This window comes from Sminthopsis crassicaudata, chromosome 3 (genome assembly GCF_048593235.1).
Source record: "Sminthopsis crassicaudata isolate SCR6 chromosome 3, ASM4859323v1, whole genome shotgun sequence".
NCBI lineage: Eukaryota > Metazoa > Chordata > Mammalia > Dasyuromorphia > Dasyuridae > Sminthopsis > Sminthopsis crassicaudata.
This window is the reverse complement of record NC_133619.1, coordinates 90,811,544-90,831,666: the sequence shown is the minus strand read 5'-3', so window position 1 is coordinate 90,831,666 and position 20,123 is coordinate 90,811,544.

The window sequence follows — 20,123 nt, the reverse complement described above, 5'->3', positions numbered from 1 at the left end:
ATTATGTTCCATTGTAGCTTGAAGTTTAATTTTTCAAACTATGTGGCTTTTTTTGTATCTACTTGCCCACTTTATTTTTGTTTGTTTGTTTTTTCTGAGTAAAAGGTAATGCAAATTTGGTCATGGTGGTACTTTCCTCTAAAGTTCACTCATTCTCTCCATTAGTTCAAAAGATAGCTCATTCAAGGTCTATTAGTTTAATTAAGACTTTTTATCAATATCAGACATTCATTTTTTATAAGTAACCAAAGGAAACTCTAGTATCCCATTGGATTTCTCTTTTTTATTTAGACAAAGAAGAAATATTTAGCTTCCGCTCAGGACACATAGTCCTATTGCCTTATAGCTCTATAAAGTTAGCTAATTACCTCTACTACATTCAGTAACATCATAGTTTCTGTAATGATCAGATATTTTTTGTCCATATTCAAGTTGCCTTGGAACAAGTTGCAAAAAACAAACAAACAAACAAACAAAAACAAATAAACCTCTGAGACCCATAACTTGTAACAGGAATTTAATATTTTACTAAATCAAGATTATTTGAGCTTATGAGAATTATAATTTCAGTGCAGCAGTTGACAGTCATATCTTTCCCCAGAAGTATGTAAATGAGTGGCAGACATGAAATTAAGAGAACTTGTTTCAGCTTTGTGAAGGGTATCACAAAGATGTAAGTCACTTTTTTTTTCAATTTTTAATTTACGTTTTTACTTTTTATTTTATTTTTATTATTAAAGCTTTTTATTTTAAAACATATGTAGATAGATTGATAGATAGATAGATAGATAGATAGATAGATAGATAGATAGATAATTTTCAACTATTACCCTTGCAAAGCCTTCTCCCCATCCCTTCCCCTAGATGGCAAGTAATCCAATATAGTTTAAACACGTGCAATTCTTCTATACGTATTTCCAAATTTATGCTACTCAAGAAAAAACAGATCAAAAAGAAAAAAAAATGAGAAAGAAAAGAAAAAGCAAATAAAAAACTAAATGAATGAAAATATTATGTTGTGAACAGTATTATTTCTTGGTGCAGATCCCATCACAAGATCATTGGAACTGGCCTGAATCACTTTGCTCTTAAAAAGAGCCACATTCTTCAGAATTGATCATCATATGATCTTGTTGTTGCTATGTACAATGATCTTCTTCTAGTTCTGCTCACTTCATTCAGAGTCAGTTCCTATAGGTCTCTCCAGGACTCTCTGTATTCATCCTGCTGATCTTTTCTTACAGAACAATAATATTCCATAACATTCATATACCATAACTTATTCAGCCATTCTCCATCTGATGGGGCATCCACTCATTTTCCAGTTTCTTGCCACAACAAACACAGACATTTTTGCATATTTGAGTCCCTTTCCCTTCTTTAAGATCTCTTTGGGATATAATTCTAGTAGAAACATTGCTGGATCAAAGGATATGCACAATTTGATAACTTTTTGAGCATAATGACAAATTGCTCTCCAGAATGGTTGGATCCATTCACAACTCCATCAACAATGCATTCATGTCCTACTTCCCCTCCAATACTCAACATTATCTTTTCCTATCATCTTAGCCAATCTGAGAGGTACCACTTTAATAATTGTCTTAATTTGTAGTTCTCTGATCATTAGTGATTTAGAATACTTCTGCTTCATATGAATAGAAATGTTTTCAATTTCTGCATCTGAAAATATATATTTCAGAAATGAGGCCATTATTGGAAGCCTTGAATGTAAAAAAAAAAAAATTCCCAATTTATTTCTTCCCTTCTAATTTTGTCTGCATTGTCCACTAAGAATCAGTTCCATTTCCCTCTTTCCTTTGTCATCCTTTAAAATCAGTGGTAAAAATATATATTTTATAAAAACAAGATTAAGATTCCCTTTTCAATCAAGTCCAAATGCCACTGTAGATCATGGGGTGTGTATGTGTGTGTGTGTGTGTGTGTGTGTGTGTGTGTGTGTGTGTGTGTGTACAAAATATTTGACAGCTTTTTTTTCTCCCCAGGGGTCAATCTGAAATTGAATGTTTCCTCTCTTGAGATTTCCCTATACCAATAAAATCACTGTTCCTTGAGTGACCTATATATAGGTATATACCTATATATATACTCAAATAAATAGTTTTCAAATTTATTCTAAATAATATTTTCATCCAAATTGAATCTTAAGATGGAGATGCTCCTTGGGAACGGTGATGATGGTAAGAAGATTGATTATAGGATAAAGGAAGGAAGAAGCATGTATTAAGCTCCAATAATACAAAGAATTCTTTTGATTCTTATAGCAACCCCTGGAGGCAAGTACCCTTGATATCCCTATTTTAATTTGAGGAAAATAAGGTAGAGTAGTTGGGTGACTTACCCAGGATCACACAACTAATAGGCAGTAACTGTCAATCACTCACAGAAATAGACAGTAACTAAGTCTAGATTTGTTCCAGGGTCTACACAGTGTACAGGACTATATAAGTATCCACTGTATTACTCAGATAAATCTGCAGTTCTGTCATATCCTGTTATAGTAGATATTTCAGAGTGGGCATGAGTCTTTAATAATAATAAGAATAAAAGAAAAGAAAAATAAGAAAAGATCAAATAACGCAAGAAAAAAAATAAGTATAAGCTGACTAATATGAACCAACCCATACTTTTTTTTTTTTTTGAAAGCAGTAGTCATTGCCTGGTAGGTGTAGGTATTAAATATTAACATTAACTGCCTTTAGGTGATACCTGGGGAATTATGTATTGTTAGCTGACCATTAGAAATGCACATAATTTTGTGTGTGTGTATGTGTGTGTATATATATATATATATATATACACACATATATATAATCTAATTATATACATATATACACTATTTATATAAACATATATACAGATTTTCATATATAATCTGTGTCTGTGTTCCCCAGAAAAGAAATCCTCTCTACCAATGCCTGTCAGTCTTTTCCCTGAAACTTTAATTTTAAGTTGCTAAGAACATGGAGAAATCAATTGACTTGCCCAAGCTCTCAGAGCTAGTCTGTCAGAGATAAAATTTGATTTGGACCCTGGTTTTCCTGTCTCCTCAGAAGACTTGGATTCAGGTATTATTTCTGGCACAAACTGGCTATTACCCTAGACAAATAACTTGACTACTCAGTGCTCTAGACAATTCCCTAAGACTATAAATTGAAAATAAGCAATCAACCTGAAATTGCAGAATTTTTCCTCTCATGAGATTTCTCAATACCAGCAAATCACTATTCTAATCTATATATCTGGGTATATTATGTAGACATAGGTATAGGTATAGAGACAGCAAGAGATACATCTCTATACCTATACATGTGTAGATATATCTTTGTACAAATATATTATGTATGCACAACTGTATAAAATATATGTGTGTATGTTTTATTTTTATTCAACCATTTTCACAGGTATTTAACTCTTTATGACCCCAAGTGGGGTTTTCTTGGCAAAAATAGTGAAGGAATTTTCCATTTACTTTTCCAGCTCATTTTATAGATGAGGAAAATGAGGTAAACAAAATTAAATAACTTGCAGAGTGTTACACAACTAGTAAGTATCCGAAGGCAGATTTGAACTCAAGATGAGTCTTCTTGACTCCAGACCTAACATACTGTATCCTGTGCCACTTAGAAGCCCTCATTTATTTGTATAGACATGGGTATATGATATGTACATTTCAGTGTTCTGGGTATTTTTGCTATACTATTGTAGAAAGGAAGAGTTTCAGCAAAGACTTGCAAATCTTAACTGTGTTGAGACAGAAAATACAACTGCAGCCTCATTGTTTAGTGTTTATTGGCTCAGTACGTAAGACAATGGACCTTGGTGTCATATCGCTTAATTTTGGTTGTGTTAAGGGGAAAAAAAAAATAGTACTCTTCCTGGACCTCCTTGTGCTTGTTTCTTCATTTATGAAATAGGGACAATAAAGTTCTTCTACTTTACCACTGTGCTATGTGGGGAATAACTAATAAAAATGATTATAACCTGCCTTTCTTAACCCCAAAGTGCTATATAAATGCAAAATAATACCAAGGGTCATAAACACACAACAAGGGGTGTGTTCCTAATAAACAACAATAAATTTGACAAAATACCAACACAAAAGCCCTTTATGCTTTTGCAGTCTTTAATATGAAGTGCCAATTTTCCAGTCTCTCCTTCAAAGATTGTGTGTCTGGTTAATTAGAGGAGTCTGCCAAATTTGGCATTCATTGCCATTGATAAGAATTTTAACACTCAGTGGGCAGCTAGGTAGCACAATGGATAAAGCACCAGCCATGAAATCAGAAGGACCTGAGTTCAAATTTGACCTCAGATACTTAACATTTCCTAGCTTTGTGACCCTGAGCAAGTCATTTAACTCCAAATGCCTCAGCAAAAAAAAAAAAAAAAATATATATATATATATATATATATATATATAAACATTCAGAACACTGATCAAACAGAAAATTGAAAGAAAGTGTAGTTGTCTAGAAATGTACTATTATATCTTAGTGTGGAGTGATCTAGGATTTTCAAAGGTTATGGCAGCAGAGTATCCATAATCTCCAAAATATTTTACCAACATGGAAGTTCTTAGACTGTCAGAGAAACAGCAAAGCTAAGAAGAAAAATAATTATTATGAACATATTAGAAAATGATGATTTTGGAGGGGCAGAGTACCCTAAATGTTCTGTCATAGACACATTAAACATTGAAATATATAATCATTACTTTTAATTTAATCATAAAAAAACAATTTTACAATTTAATGTCAATTTGCATTTTAGAACATTAAAAATGGGAATTTCAAGACTCATTTCAATATCTCAGCTCTATCATCTGCTTGTCAATTAAGCTATCTAGGTTTCAGTTTCCTCACCTGTAAAATGGGATCAAACTAAAATTTTTTCTAAATTCTTCTGAAACCTCAAATCTGTTATCCTACAAGTGTTTTCAAAATGAAGTAATTCATTTTAGCAGGTAAGTGAATAAAAGAAATATTGGAGTGTAGAATCTTAGAGAAAGGATATACTTTAGGAGAATATTATCTAGGCATGAAGTGATACAAAAATCCAAGAGATTGATACTTTGTGAATGAGAAAAGGGAATATATATATATATATATTCCCTTTTCTCATTATATATATAATATATATATACATATCCCTTTTCTCATTCACAAAGTATCAATATACATATATATATATATATGTATATATATATATATATATGTATATATATATATATATATATATATATATATATATATATATACATATATATATATATCCCCTTAAATATTCCTTATATAAGGGAATGACAAAAAGTGGCAATAAATTGGCTATGTGGAATGAGTGTAAGTGAGACATTCAGGATGGCACTGAGGAAATGAGTCTGGTGACAGACATGATAATGGTCCCTTTGATGTGGACATGAGAAAGTTTAAATTATGAGCCATATAGAGGAAAAGATAATATGTTGTCTTTTGGACATATTCAGTGTGAGGGGAGTACCAAGTGTTGAATTCAAGATATCCAAAATTCATTTCCAATGATTAAATAAATAGTCATAATTTTGTGAAAATATTTTATAAATTATCTCATAAGATGTTATATAAAATGCAGGTTGCCTGTCTATGTTAATTAGTGAAGATATTACATATCCTTAACATGAATTAGCCTTGAAATTGTGTGATTTTTAAATAGTTAATGTTATGCTTGACAAAAAAAAAAAAACAAAAAAAAACATTTTTTCTCTGGCTCTTCTTTTTGGGCATCTACAGTGAAAGAGGTATCACCATTGGTATAGTTACCCATTATTAGTTCTCTGTTCTAGAGAGGTATTCAAATGGGTTGCGCTTTAGACACTTATGACAGGTTATCTTCATAGGAGGAACACTTTAAACAGCCCTCTGAGGTTTTGTAATAGGGAAATCATTTTGAGACAACTGAAAAATGAGGATCAATATTCTTTTCATGCTTATCTCACACCTTTTGTCTGAGGATTTCAGGATTTAGAGTTACTTCACAAACCTTCCCACAGATAATCCTCCTACTAGCATGGTGACATAAGGAGGTGACTCTTCTACTTACTCTCTGATGTTTTGGAAATAAGGCAAAGAATTGTTATATATTTTTAAAATCCTCACTAGTAAGGTCTGAAGTCTTTCTATTAAAAAAAAAAAAACATATATATATATATATATATATGTATGTATGTGTATATATACATATTTTTTCTCTCAGAAGCTTTGCGTATTTCCTTAAGTGAACTTGAGCCTTTTCTGTTTCTCTCTACTCTTCCCTCTTTCTCTCTCTTCTTTTCCCTTTTCTTTCCTTTCTTTCCCTTTAGTTTCTGAAATAATTGGAGGAATATTTCTATGACATTCTCCAGCTGGCAAAGGAAAGCTGAAACACTCTGAGAAAGACCATTATTGTTGTATTTTTGGCTATGACTGGGGGTGGAAGTGTTTGATTTGTACAAGAAAGATGACACACATTAGATTTCAACCCCAATAGCACAATCTTTCAGAGCTCTCAGAGGGAATGAAGAAGCATCTGGACAATAACAAAAAAAAAAAAAAAAAAAAGCAACACAATTACAGCCCACCTGACATTTGATTGTCATTAATTCTTGTTCCAGCTCTTTCTTTTCTGCTCATATTCTGGTTTCCCCCATTTCCTCTCTTTGAAAGATTTTTGGTGTAAAGACACATTCACAATATTCTTCCTATTAAAAAAAAATAGTAATGTTGTTATTCAGTCATGAACATCTGTTTGTAACCTTATTTGGAATTTTCTTGGCAATGATACTGGAGTGGTTAGCCATTTCCTTCTCCAACTCATTTTGCAGATAAGTAAACTGAGGCAAAGAGGTTCAAGAACTTAAGAGTCCTACAACTAATAAATATCTGAGACTAGATTGAACACAAGAAAATGAATCTTCCTGACTTCAGTTATAGCACTAACCCACTGCCCCACCCCAAATAATACCTTATGCTTATTCCCATTTCATCCCTTAGGAATAGCAGATCACCTCCTGTTTGCACTATATATAATTTATGTGTATATAGATGTTCAAAATTATGTCTCTCTCATTAGAATTCCTTGAGAGGAGGGACCTTGAGGGAACTTTCCTTGAGGGGAAAGATCACACATTTGCCTTTCTTTTTATGCTAATGTTTAACACAATCCTTGACACATAGTAAATGTTTGATAAATGTTTATCGGTAATGATTTTATTAAATCTGACAAGTTCCTGAGAGATAGATATTTTACCTTTAAAATTATATTTTATTAAAATTATTGTTCAATTTTATTTTTTTCAATTATGTTAAAATATTACTATTTATCCCTCTCCAAAATGAGAATGAAAGCAAAAAAAGTCCCTTTAATAAACACATAAAATCTAGCAAAATTGATGGGGTGAATAACACCATACAAAAGGCCATGGTCCTGCTAGTAACCTAGTGTCTAGATGGGCCACATTGACAGGATTTTCTTTCCTCTAAATTAGCTTTTATTGAAGTTGTAAAGTTGTTGAAGTTTTTGTTGAAGGATTATTCCTTTCTTATATAATATCCTCCTTTCTCCCTCTTTTAATGGAGAGTTCATTAGGAACTTTGGCTCTCTTATGGTACCTTCTCCCTGGTAAAGCTTGAGTTCCACTAGGGAATTTTGCCTGCCTTATGGCATTACAATAAAGCTTCTTGTTTCTTGACTGGAAAATGGCCCTGAGCCTGTGAATTCTTCCCAGATGACTTCCTACCTTCATGGCTTCATCAAAACAATTTTCTGAGTACATATATATATATATATATACATATATATGTGTGTGTATGTGTGTAACAAATATATATATATATATATTTTCTCCCCCGATGGGGATATATTCTTACAGTATATGTTTGTGTGTATATGTATACATGTATTATGAATATTATACTTCACTGTATAAGGACCTTTTTATCTCTATATCAGTATGTAGATTGCATATTTTATCAATAGTTCTCTGGGAATCATGATTGGTCATTATATAGATCAGAGTTCTTAATTGTATTATAATTATTTTTCTTTACAATACAATTTCCATTGTATAAATTGTTATTCATATTTATTTCATTCTGCATCTTTTTTATACAAGGATTCCCCTTATTTTTAGATTTCCACCCAAGCTTTCTTGAAGAATGTTTACACTTACTGATATCTATCTCAATATACTTTTTTTTTTAAAAAAGTTGCCCTTTAGCAAAATTGCTCAATGGTGTACCTGTGGTTATTTGTGATGATAACCTTTTCAAAATCCTATATAGTGTAAACCTTCCAGAGTTTATACAAGAGAGAGTTGCACTTCTATCCAACAAATTCTCCTCTCCCAAATAACTAATAGATTTCTTTCTTTAAACTATTTCAGATTTTGCGATTTGTTCTCATGAAAAACAATGGAAATCTGTTATGTTGATTAAATAATTTATTTAGTCACATTTCAAGTGATCTACAATTCCTTAGATCCCCATCTTTGACACTTAAAAAGAAATGTTTGTATGTATCCTTTGTTTCCTTTGGTACTAATCCCTTCCTTAATAACCTTTTCTCCAATGCTTTCTTCCCCCTTCTTTTTCCTCTGTTTACTTACTGTTTGTGTATGTGTGTGTGCATTTATAAATGTCTAAGTGTGTATATTCTTCCCTCCTTTGATGAGTTCAAATGAGAGTGGAGGTTTAAATGATAGTCTTATCAACCACACTATTCTAATTTTTATTGATAATGGCACCCTGATTATGTGAGACAATATTGTCTAAACTTCATTTGCTTTTCCCCTCTACTGTATTTGTCTACTCTTTTTTTCTATTTTTCTCTTAAAATCAACAATACATAATAGAACCATTTCCAGGTCTTGCCTACCTAGTTAGAATTCCTCTATGACTCACAATAATGATGGAGTTCAGTAAGATACAGGCAGGATCTTCTTTTATAAGAATGCAAGCAGTTTATCCTTGCTTAGTTTTACATGATTAGTTGTTTGTATTTACATTTTCATTTTTTTCTTACTTCCTGTGTATGAAATCAAAATCTTTTTGATTCTGGACTTCCCATAGGGAATACTTATTAATTTTATTAAAGTTATGTTTGTTTATTTTCCATAACCTGAGGATAGCACTCATTTTTCCTGTGTAAATTATTAGAAGTTTGCAAAGATTATATACTTTGCCTTCTAGAATATAATATTCCCAGATCTCTACTCCTTGTTGATTTTGCCTAAATTTTTTTTTCAGTCCTTAGTCTTTGAATATTTCTTATTGTCTAATGGAGTCATTTGCCTCTATTTTTGTCCATTCTAAGTTTTAGGAAGTTTGTTGCTTGGCCAATGCTATATACTTATGACAAAAAATTAATCCCTTTTTTCTAATTCTTTTTTTCATGGCTCTTATCAATTTTTCATTTTTTCAGCAGTTTTGTTTAATTTCTAAATTCTTTTGAAATCATTTAAGTTTTTTTTTTCGTTTGTTTTGTATTGTTTTTGCTCCATCTCTTCCAGGAAGTCTACTTTAACGTGTGATTACAAATATATTGAGCAACAAAGATTTTTCTTTTAAGCAGATGTTTTAGAGCCATTCTCGTCTTTTAGATTTTTGTGGTGAGCATCTGTAGTTTTTCATTTTTTTTTGTTTGCTCATTTTTCCAGACTACTTCCTGACTACATGGGACTGTCTTTATATTAGAGTCAGACTCCTCCACATTTGAGCTGACTCTGTTGCTGACCTTGGTATTGTTTTATATTATTCCAGCATTTTGAAGATAGCTTGGACTAAGGACTTTAATATTTTCATCTTCTCAAAATGGTCTGATCCAAGGATAAGTCCAATTACTATCTCCCTCCTTGTTTCTGTTACACACACACACATACACACACACAGTCCGTGCACAAACGGAGCTCTGTAAGTTTCTGACCTAAGTTTGATCAACAGTAGTAGAAAGCTACTGGAATCAGCTATTATTAACCCTCTGGGAAACTACTGATTCAGAGTAATAGAATTATAGATTCTCTTACACATTAGGATTGACAACATTCTGACTCTGCAATAACCCTATACTGCTATGGGGATATGAATCCCACTGATGTTGCTTCCTTCTGTTTTCTAAGTACCTTGCTAAGGCTTGTGATGGCTCCTTATCATGGAATACCATCCCTACACTCAGTCCATCTTGGATTTTTGATTTTCATTAGATTCCTTCCCCAGAGTTCACAGAGTTCTTTGTTTACATGCTTGAGACAATCTGGACTGGGAAAAAGGCTCATTATGAGTTTTTCTTGGATTTCCCCATCAGGATTCAGTCTACTGTGCTTGCTAAATATATTTTAAGGTTGTTTCATTTATCTGTTTATTCATTTATTTTGAGGTAGGTGTTTCTTGTACTTATTTCTGTTCTGCTATTTTGACTCCATCTACGCTATGCATTTTGGATATGGAGAATAACGTTTAAGTGATTTCTCCAAATTTGTGATATTTAGTATACTTATCTACTACATGAGGAAAAACTATGGAAAAACCTAAGAAGGAATTAGTGTCCTCTTATTTCTAATTAATGCTTTTGCTTGTTTTGTTTTGAAGAAATTGAGTTTATCTAATTTGGTTAGGATAATTTTAACAAAAATTCCTTGAAGTTTTATGATGTGAACATTGTATTCATATATCATGATAACTGAGCTATCTTGTGCAGAAATTAACATAACCTTTTTTATAGGGGAGGAAATTGGAGCTTAGAGGAATTAAAGATTTGTCTACATTTAAAAAGCTAATAAGTTGCTGTTCTAGGATGCCAACCCAGGTTGGCATTGGATTTTGCCTCTATTTCCCTGTCAATATTTTCTTCAAAGAAAGAATGTATTACTATAATTCTCAAAATTTATCTAATCCAATTATCAATACAGAAAAAGTAATATTATTAATATTTTTCATCTAATTTATTTTTGTGCATTTTCAGATCTGTTCTTGGCTTAATGATTAGAATAGAACATTCCTTATGTTGAATTGAAATGTTTAGAACATAATAAATAGCCTTAAAGGCAGAAATGATATTATTTCCATATGCAAAATGTTAATATGTGTGTATATAAATAAATATAAACCTATATGTATCTATTTTATGTATGTGTACACATGTAATATAAAGACATTGTATATAACTATACACATGTATGTATACATGTTTGTCTATCTATTTCCTAAGTTCCTACCATAATTTCTAACTCATATCATAATAAGAACTTATTAAAGGCTTATAGATTGATTGAATTTGAAATTTCTTTATCTTCTTTTCCTTCTAACTTTCCTCTTCTACCTTCCTCCCATCCTCCTCTTTGTCTTTTAATCCTTCTCTCATGCTGGCTTATTATCACAATACAAAGCACAGAGAATCTGACTTGGAAACTGTAAGTAACACCATAAAGATAGATTGATCTCTGGCAAGTAAAGAAATATGACAGATATGGCATTTGGTGCAATAATCAGGAAAAATTATCACTTCTGATATATTTCCTTTAAATATATTTGAAGAGAAAAGAAGATACTTAGATATTTTTGTTAGACTATGCTAAATAAAGTATATCAAGTTTATAATGATTGTCATAATTGTGAATTAATCATTCTGTCTATTCAAAGACTACAGCACATCTTGTCACTAGAAAATTCTTCTGTTAGGTGGTCTGATAACTTCATCAATATTTTCAGTTAACTCTCAGACAGAATGCAGAGAAAGTGTTTGAAGAACATTCATTCTTTAGATCCAGATGTTCATGATGATCTAGCAAGGGATTCTGAAAAAGAATTGTCAGGTATACTGGCAAATTCATATAATCTATTCCTTTCTCTATCCCATCCTTTCTGTTCTCCTCCAAGACCTTGCCCCCTTTAATCATTTGTCCTCTTTCATTTCACCTTACATCTCCCCTTATTTATATCAGTTCTGGATACCAGCTGTCAGAGAGGAGAAATATAAGATTGTAGATTTTACAGATGAGAAAAGACCTCAGGGATCAGCTAGTCCAAGAGCCTCATTTTGAAATCAAGATCTTAAAAGGTTCAGAAATGTGTTGCAAGCAGACAAAGGTTATACAAGCAATAAACAGTCCAAAACATTTTAGTCTTTTAGTAAACTTTCTCTCCTTCCTACAACCCCATGTTTCTTTCTCAGTCTCTCTCCTTACTCTCTCTCTCTCTCTCTCTCTCTCTCTCTCTCTCTCTCTCTCTCTCTCTTTCTCTCTCTCTCTCTCTCTCTCTCACACACACACACACACACACACACACACACACACACATTCCTATAAGGAAAATAAGATTGTTATAGTGAAAGAACACTGGGTTTAAACTTCAGAGGTCAATAGTACTTGTTGAGATCTATTGGAGTAAGTCAGCCCTGTATTGATTAAGACTTTATTGTTCAGTCATTTCAGTGATGTCTGACTCTTCATGACCTCATTCATGCTTTCCCAGACATAATGCTAAAGTACTTTGCTCTTTTCTTTTTTAGCTTATTTTACATATAAGGAAACTAAGGAAAACAGGGTTAAATTATTTGCCTAGGGCCACACAGATAATAAGTGTAGGAGGCCAAATTTGAGTCTTTCTGATTCTAGGCCTGGAAGTCTATTATCTGTGCTATAGCTGATATTAATTTATGTCACATAATCTCAACTAGTGGACCTCCTCATTTCTGATCTGAGGAATCTCTGGGAATGGATGATTAAATGAAAATTGTTCCAGATCACATAGTCAGTAATTTATGAGGCCAGAATAAAAACTAGATTTTTTGATTCCAAAAATTAGTATTCTTTTCAATGTAGTACTTTGTCTTTCAGGAATATTTCCCTTTTACTCCCACTTTTCACTGGAGAATCATTCCTCATTCCTCATTCTTCTTTTCTTTGCCTCACTTCTTGAAAAAGTCACTTCCTCTACTTGTATCATTGATATCATCCCTTGCCATATTTTCTGCAAGAATGCTTGTACAGATTCCTTCTAGATACCTTCAAACACCCCCTCTGCACTTCTTGATTGCCCTATTTTTAAAACCAAAACTTCACATTTTACTCTATCATATTCTCAAACTATCTTCTTAAACATTTTCTCAGTTTAATAGCCAAGTTACAATAACTTCCATGGACTTCAGTTTTCTCTTCAGGATATTGATGAATTTGGACCAGATGACCTCTGAGGCCCCTTCTTAACTCCATACATGTGATCTTGTAGTTTTTTTCATTAATACCTGCCTGTTTGAACAAAATGTGTTTATTTAGTTGGACTTATTTCACTAGGTGCTTTTGTTAGTAAAAATGCCTTGGAAAAAAATTAGTATTATTGGGGGCAGCGATGGCACAGGGGATAGAGCACCAGCCTTGAAGTCAGGAGGACCAGAGTTCAACTCTGGTCCACTTCTTAGCTGTGTGATCCTGGGCAAGTCAATTAACCCCAGCCTCAAAAAAGGGGAAAAAATAGTATTATTAATGAACAAGTCTGCAATATTATAGCTTTCTCAATAATTTATAATTGAAGGAAAGATAATTGATGGAAAAAATAAAGTAGCATAATTAATATGGATCACTCTCTTTAGTCAGTCCATGACAAATCCTGGATACTCATTGCAATTTACTAGAAGTGTTTTCCATCCTCCTAGGAATAGGATTTCTATGCTTTTCAAGCTAACAATTAATTGATTAATCTTTAATTGATAAGGTAGTAATTGGTAAAAGGAAAATGGAGATTTTATAATCCTCCTTTTCTTCTCAAATAAAAAGAAATCAAAGAGTAATAGAGGATCTTAGAAGAAACCTTAGGGGAGCTAGGTGGTACAATGGACAAAACATTAGGCTCAGAACCAGGAAGATTCATCTTTCTGAGTTAAAATTCGGTCTCAGACACCTACAAGCTGTATGATCCTGGACAAGTCACTTATGTCTGTTTGTCTGTTACCCATTTGTAAAATGAATTGAAAAGAAAATGGCAAACCATTTTAGTATCTCTGCTAATTAAAGCCCAGATGGGATCACAACGAATTGAGCACAACTGAACAATAACAACAATAAGATAACTTAGACCTTATTTTGGCTGAATGTCTCCATTTACAGATCAGCTAAGAGAACAAAAAAGTATTGTTATCTACTCCAGGTCACATAGCTAGTGGGGCAGAGCCAAGATTAGAACTGGGTGTCAGTATAGCATACTGGAAATAACAGATCTTGGTGTGAATTTTTGTTTTCCTCACTTTACAACCTCCATAACCTATGGTAAATCATTTAACATTTCCAGAGATCAATTTTATAATCTATGAGTTAGGTGAGCTGGAGGGCTGAAGTCAGAGCCCCTTTAATCTGAAGTATGTAAAGAGCATTATATTCATTCCCTTCCATAGTTTATCGCTTGTCTCATATGGAAGAATAGCCCTATTACCTGGAAGTTTGAATTAGGTAGGAGGGGAAGACAGAAATAAGGAAATATTCTCATGTGAATAAGACTTGCTTGTAAAAGGCAGTGCTGTGAAGGGCTAAATTGTTTTACTCAAGTCAGGAAGTTCTTCCTCAAAAATCTGGCTATGTGACCCTAGAAAAAAATCTTTAACCTTTCATGTTCAGGCAACTTTCTCTAATTCCAAGTTGCATTGGGGACAGTGTGTATTTCCTTACCTAGGATTTTCTTATAACAATGAAATAGGCCTTCTTTAACTTTTCTTCAGTGATAGTCTGAGTTATCTGCTTTTCCTCTGAATGAGAAGAGTCCCATTTCTGCTTTGAAATTATTCTTATCTTTATATAGTGAAGTATCATATTTTGGTTGCACATATTCAATGGCAGCATATATTAGAATGTCTCCTCAAGAAAAAGTTCACGTCCACTTTTCTTTCAACCCCCAAAAAACAAATATCTCAACAACATCCATCTCAAGGCAGTACCTTAATATTGTGTTCTTAATGAGAAGGCATAAATCTCATAAACTATCAGTACTAAGCCTTTTACCCATACTTGTTACATTTAGGAATCCACTATCCTTTAAATGTATCTATACTCACATCTCCCACCTGGAAAAAAAATTCAAATGGAAAACAGGTTGAACTGATGTACTACTTACTCCCTGATCTAATTTTCATTTTTTCCCATTAGTACTTAAAAATCTGACTTTGCTGACTAGCTCAGGAATTCAGAATTTCTTTTTTAGTATTTAACTTTTTCTTTGTTTGAAGTGAATTGAAATACCTTCACCTCAATTTGCTTTTTAATGAAGAAGGAATCAACCAATATGCAGGGTTGGAAATATTGGCAGAGATTCCAAGAATTAGAAAGCCGCACTTTTCATACTTTTTAATGTGAAGACCTGTTGACATTTCCAATGAAAGAGTGTCTTGCACTCCCAATCACTGCCATAATTGCTCTGAATTGGAAGAATGAAAATGGTTTCTCAAAGATAGTGTTGACATCCTTTTTCTTCAAATCTGATAACCATTCTTGTAACAATAACTTGGGAGTATATGATTCCAAGTAGCAAAATGGGGATTTATCTGACTGACACAGCACATAATAGTTCCAATGCTGCATTACACTGTCTGTATGGGATCTGTGAATATCACAAAACTCACAACACAGAAAAGCTTTACATACAAAGGGAAGATTTGCTGCATTTTCCTTGATACTTTGAGTGCCTCTTAAACCTGTCATTTTGTAAAAACTTCAGTTGTTGCCTGGTTATTCTTTTATAAAAGTTTTTGATCCTCTTACAATTATGGGGGGGAAATGGGATTAAGATTTTAAAACACTTTAGACTTGGACCTTGAAACATGAAAGTAGTAGTAGAAAAAAAAATAGCATTTACTTTCCTGGAAATAGTGAATAGATGATGGAATGTGTTATTTTTTAAAAAATCATTTCTGATTCATGTAAAAGGTAGACATCAGGTTCATCTAACAGAGGTTATTGTTTGTCCTTCATTCTCTAAGAGAACCATGACAAATCTAAAAGTTTGAACTAAAGGTGTGAACTCTGAGCTAGAGAATTGTTTAGACAACCTGAGTTATCACCTAGTAATTTAGTAATCCTAACAATCAGGGAGGTGATGTCATGACATGCAAGTGAATTGGATTTCAGTGAGGGGGAAGCTATGCAAGGTCACCTGCCTCACTTTCCCCTCCAGAGCCATCTGGGAACAGTGGCAAAATATAGATCAATGGAGATGGCCCTTCATGAAATGGAAGACCTTGCCCTTTTTAAACTAAGGTCTTGAATAGAATATCTGCTTCCCCTTATCTGATTTAGATGCAAGTAAGATAGTGGGTTTTTTCCACTAAATCAAATTTAATGTTTTTATAATAAATCATATTTAACTTTTTCTTGCTTTTCAGTCTCAGATAACCTGCCCAAGATTTAATAAATATCATAGCTGACAATTCTATCTACTAACTAAAAATAAATTAACTTATAGGTAGATCACAGATAATTTGGGCTTTCATTGTATCTGGCACAAATGCACTTTATTCCAGCAGTTCAATGGAATTTGAGGAAGCAAGTTATGTCTCAGACAAAATGGAATGCATTATGTTTTCTTGGTTGTCTTTACAATCTCATAAGATTTATAATTGTTAAACTCTAACAAAAAAAAAAAAAAAAAGACACATTTTATCCCTTGACCAGTCATTAATAAAATTGAATTAGATCCAATTTGTTGTTCTTGAGTAGTAAGTATTATCTTTATAGTAATCCAAAACAGTAATCAAATGCTAATTATCCTTCCCCAAGTTTTTTTTTTTAATTTTCTAAAGTGATTCTAGTTCTTAAAGCTTCACAACAATTCATGATTTTATAGAATAGAGATATAGACAAAACTTGTGATTTCATTGATATAGAGAAGTTCCAGGAAAAAAAAAAAATACTTCTAACAATGCAAATCCATAACTTTCCTTTAACTTGTAATCTTAAGGAATTAGTTAGGGTTAGAATTGAGCTCTCTAGAAATGAGAGGCTAAGCAATCTGCCTAGAGATGCATAGCCAAAGTGTGTCATAGTGGGAACCCAAATCCAGATATTCCTGGCCTTAAAGACAAATCTCTAATCTGCTATTCCCTTGCAAATTTTCAGGATTATACTACAACCATGTCTGAATACGCCAACATTCAATGATGTTGGAAGCCTGAGGAATCTCCCTTGTAAAGACTGCCTCCATAAATTCAGAAAACTTTTCTGTGACTTTGCAGTTAAGTCCAAGGGAGTTTTACATAGAAGTAAAAAGACTCAGTCAGGGCCAGCTGGTAGGATGTCACAAAAGATCTGGGTGAGATCTTTTTAATTCCAATCCCCTATGCAATGCTGCCTCTATTCTTACAATGCTTTTGCAAATACTTAAATCAACAAAAAAATACTGTTCTGTAAGAACAAAGAGCTGTTCTTTTCTTATAAACATTTAAGTATGACAGGTTATTTTTAATCTTGATCTCTCTGTTTCTGTCTCTGTGTCTCTCTCCTGTGTCCCTGTCTCTGCATCTCTGCCCTTCTGTCTTTCTCTGAGTCTATATTTATCTACCAGTCTGTCTCTATGTCTGTTTCTCTGTCATTTCAATTCTCTTCAGGGACATTTTAATATCTGTGGCTCAGAATTAATAGGCAATTATGATTTGGTAGTCTTTGATTTCATTTTTTAAAAACACTGCAGAACAATATTTAGTCAGACTTAAGATTCAAGGTTTTCTTTCTGATTTTATGTTAAACATGTTAAACCTGATAGAATCATCTTTCCTAGGATTAGTTATCCCAGATAAATCTCCTCCAAGGAGAGAATTCTGCCCCATGTAAGCAGCATCAGGCATCTTTTGGATAATTTAGTAATGGAATTGCAGGAAAATCATTTCTAAAAATGCATGTCATCAGCAGTTCAGTAGCCAACAATCATAGATAAAAAATGAGATAGAAGTTTAATATAATGAAAATATAATGGAACAAAAGACCTGAATTTGCTTGTTGTTTTTATTCAGTGATTTCAAATCATGTTTGACTCTCTGTGACCTTATTTGGTGTTTTCTTGGCAAAGATACTGGCGTAATTTAACATTTTCTTCTCCAGCTCATTTTACAGACAAGGAAACTGAGACAAACGGGGTCAAGTGACTTGCCCAGGATGACCCAGCTAGTATATATCTGAGACCATAGTTAAGTTCAGGAAGATGAGAATCACTGACTGCAGGCCTGCCTCTCTCTCTACTATGTCACCAAGGGAAAATTGCTTACTAACCCTCCATATCCATAAAAGAGTAGGGGGGGGGGGCTTGAATTAGAAGACTGCAAGTATTCCTTTGAGCTTCGAATCTATGATCTTATAAATGTGAATTATCACCATATTGATCTTCAACATCATCAGCAATAGAAGCAGGAACAGAAGTATCCTATGTGGACGAAAAACCATGAGGAAAATGAAAATGAGAGAATCTTCCTATAGATGAGAAAAGTTACTTAGAATATCATAGCTGTATTTTCCCTGAAAGTCCTTGTGTTTGTCCGTTAGCAACTCAACTTTGATATTACTTCACATAGTTCATTTTGTTTCATTATATTAACTTTCCTTCTCCATCAAAAATGATTGAAGCAGTTGGTAGGATTGCTTGCTGTGAGCAGCTTTTCGGGGCAGGTTTAGGCTGTTAGTTACCAAAAGCATTCTGATGAGAATACACAAGTGCTGATTTTCCCCTTGTGAATGTAACAGCAGTGAAATTTCTGATAGCCATCCTCACCATACCTTGACTACTTTAGAGAAATAAAATCGTAGTCTGTTTCTTTTAATGAGAGCACAAAATGCTGCCCATATCACAGAGTAATCCTTTTTAAAGCAGGAACACTGTATAATTTTCTACATAAATGGAAAAAAGTAATCTTATCCAATGCATATTCCCCTTCAGTGTTATATAGGTCTAGTTAGACAAACATTGTTGACAAGAATTTCTCCACTCAGATGAGTGGAGATGAGAAGCAGAGATGAGAAGTGGGGTATTGCAATGGTGATGGAAAAGCTTTATCTAATGAGACAAATCCTGGCACCTCCAGGGAGCTCATTCTCTATAGAACCCATTTTGTGTTTCTTTCATTACGGGAATGATATCCCGTATATTAAAAGTACAGAAGTGAGATTGTCTACACAGTGATTTTAATAAGGATGATTCTGTACAGATCACCATTTGGGTAGGAAAACAAACATGCACAAGCTTATTTGTCAACTATACCATGCTTCAAACACTTCCAGTCTATCATAGGGTGGTGTTCGTGCCTCTTATTATATAAAACTGTCAAGGCATTACAACATAAACAATACATTCTGCCCAGCTGCAAGCCACTTATTCGAGGAGTCCATTTAGTTTCATAAACTTTTCCTAAATCCCTGACACCTTAAACAAAATATGACAGGCATTCATATTGTATAGTATCCAAGAGAAATCACTAGCTATATAAAACTTATCTAGCAACTCCCAACAAAGGAGAAAAAAAAGACCAAGTAGCAGAAAGCAAAAACCTTTTTGTGATATTTTTACATTTTTCCCACACATATACTGTAATTCCAGGGCTTTTGTTAGGCACTCATTTTCGTTTTCTTGTCATCAAAGTATCTCATGACACAGACTTGAATTAAACTCAGCCCCAGAACACTATTTCAACTTTGCTTTCTAAAATTGTTTCCTCTGTGATCAAGCCAAACCTGTCTACCTCCTTTTCATCATAATAAATGTTGTTCTGTGCAGATCAGTCTGAGAACAATGTCATACAGACACATTGATCATATCACATAGGTATATGGATATCTAATTGATGACATGCTTGTATGTGAACAGAGGGAAAATTGCATCCCAGCTTGTAGAAAACAGAAAGATTTCTTTGGGTAGGGGGGAATATAAAATATTGAAACTCAAGGTAAGCTTTCTGTGTTAGCTATTATCTATATAGTAATTATCCTTTTTAAACTCAACCATTTCTTATCCAAAGACCCTCCTATGTAATGCTGCAACCCAACTTTGTGTTTTAAAGAACTGGACCCAATTTCTCCAAAGCAGACAATTTAAGAGTCTCTCTGAGTACTGATTTGATGAGCTGAGGCTGAT